This window comes from Nannospalax galili, unplaced genomic scaffold (genome assembly GCF_000622305.1).
Source record: "Nannospalax galili isolate Female #2095 unplaced genomic scaffold, S.galili_v1.0 scaffold459, whole genome shotgun sequence".
In the NCBI taxonomy this organism is placed as follows: Eukaryota; Metazoa; Chordata; class Mammalia; order Rodentia; family Spalacidae; genus Nannospalax; species Nannospalax galili.
Window position 1 is genome coordinate 2,499,428 of NW_008344211.1, and position 2,031 is coordinate 2,501,458.

The window sequence follows — 2,031 nt, forward strand, 5'->3', positions numbered from 1 at the left end:
CATCTTTCCATCCCCTCGAATGGTATAAATTTTATGGGTATCAGTTAGCTGGTGAGCAGCCAGACCCTTATTCCTTTGCATCAACTTTGCCAGTCCCTCCTTCTGAGTTCCTAGCTCCATCTCTGTCATCGTAAAAGATGACCTTTCTGTGAACAAAGCTGTTCACGCGCTGCTCACGCGGCCTCTCCAGAAGCTTCCTGTAACCCCTCTCCCTTGCCTCTTTTTGGAGACCCGGGAATGGTTGCCAGCCCAGAGCCTGACAGGGCTGCCGAGGGGCCCTGAGACCCCATTGTCAGGCCCCAGATGGCCAGGTGGAGAGGCTGGGTACCAGGATGTTTGCAGCCGCAGTGGGGGTGGAGAGGTGAAGGGGCAGGAGAGGCACATGGATGACCCGGTAACCTTTGGTCTGTGTGTTTGGGTGAACGTAAGCCTGTTTACAGTGAACCACGGGGAGATTTTTCATCCTCCCAAATGGAACCAGGGTTATATAAGCATTGAGACCTTGCCCGGCAAACACCTGCTCCGGGGGGCCCAGCAGAGGGGGCCCAGGAGAGACGGAGCCCCCTGCTTCATGACGGTGAGGCTGTTCAAGCCAGGAAGAGGCTGGGAAGCGCAGGGGCTCTTCAGGAGGCTTAGATGGGGTTGCCATGGGACCCAGCTCCCTCCCCTGTACCCCTGTACTGATCCCTGCTAATTCCCGTGTGGAGGCCAGAGGTTAACACCCAGTGTCCTTCTCTACTGTCCGCCTTATTTTGTGAAACAGGCTCTCACCGAACCTGGACCTCGCGGACTCCGCTAGATGAGATGGCCGGGGTGCTTGTGTCTCTGCTCCTCCAGGGCTGGGATTTACAGACGTGTGCCACCACGCTGGGCTGCAGATGTGGCTACTGGGGATCAAACTCAGGTGCTCGACACGGATGAGCCTCCCTCCTGGCTTACCCTCCTGTTTTACCCAAATGACTCTTTGCAAGCTTCTGTTTGCCCTGCCCGGCTTGGCTGGCCCATGCTCCAAGCAAAACGGCCTCAGTGTTTCCGATCGCACGGACCAGGCCAGCAGGAGGCACGTTTAGAAAACGTGCAGAAAGCGGCAGCTCCCCTTCACCTCAGCCTTGGTGATTTGGGGGGTGGGGCACTTCCATCACCAGGGGTGCTTCCTTTGAGACTCTAGTCTTGGAGCTACAGAGAGGGCTCAGTGGTGAAGAGGACCTGGGTTTGCTTCTCAGCACCTACACCTTGGCTAACAACCATTCACAGCTCCTGTTCCAGGAGGTCTAACGTCCTCTTCTGGCCTCCTTAGGCATTGCGTGATACAGGTGCACCTCCGTGCAAGCAAAAAACCTCACACTTATAAAAATTAAGGTAAAAATAAAATAAGACCCTAGTCTTCTGTCTTTGAGGTTTGCTGTGACTACCTTAAGAGATAAACTGTTCTGGAATCCTAAGGCGGGCAGCCTGTGTTCATATGTCTTCCATGTTGCTATAACAAAACACCACAGGCTGGGTAATCTATAAACAACAGAGATTTTGTTTCCCATTTCCCTCACAGTTCTGGATTCTGGGAAATCCTAGTTGGCTCTACATCTGGCAGGGGCCTGGCCTTCGCTTCTAAAACCAAGCCTTAACTGCTGCATGCTCTGGAACAGAAGAAATGGACCCAACTCCCTCTCAAGCCGTAATCCCACCATGAGATCACTTCCTTCCAGACTTAGTCTCCTCCACCAGCCCCATCTCTTCCTCCTGTCATGTGCCAAGCAGCTTCCACACATGAATTTGGGGGGGGAAGAGTCAGGTCACAGCACTGTGTTCAGATGACCTGTTGGGATGGCAAACTGAACCCACTAATAAATTTGTGTGTGGCTTGATAGTTGTGTGTGTGTGTGTGTGTGTGTGTGTGTGTGTGTGTGTGTATGTGCCTGCAGGGTTGTTGAGTCTGTCTCCACCACAGGGTAGAAACACAGATGAGAGTTTAACTATGACCCAGAACTCTGGTTTAGATAATACCAGGCCAGAAAGAGGAAGGGAGGGAGGGAG

At 53.2% G+C, this 2,031-nt stretch overlaps 1 long non-coding RNA gene across 1 annotated transcript; it reads left to right on the forward strand.

Moving 5' to 3' along the window:
• Window positions 1–487: 487 nt before the first annotated feature.
• Window positions 488–1,852, forward strand: LOC115071614. The gene is made up of 3 exons (XR_003850724.1): window positions 488–577; window positions 764–904; window positions 1,547–1,852. It is a non-coding gene; the product is annotated as an uncharacterized LOC115071614 (long non-coding RNA).
• The last annotated feature ends 179 nt before the right edge of the window (window positions 1,853–2,031 follow it).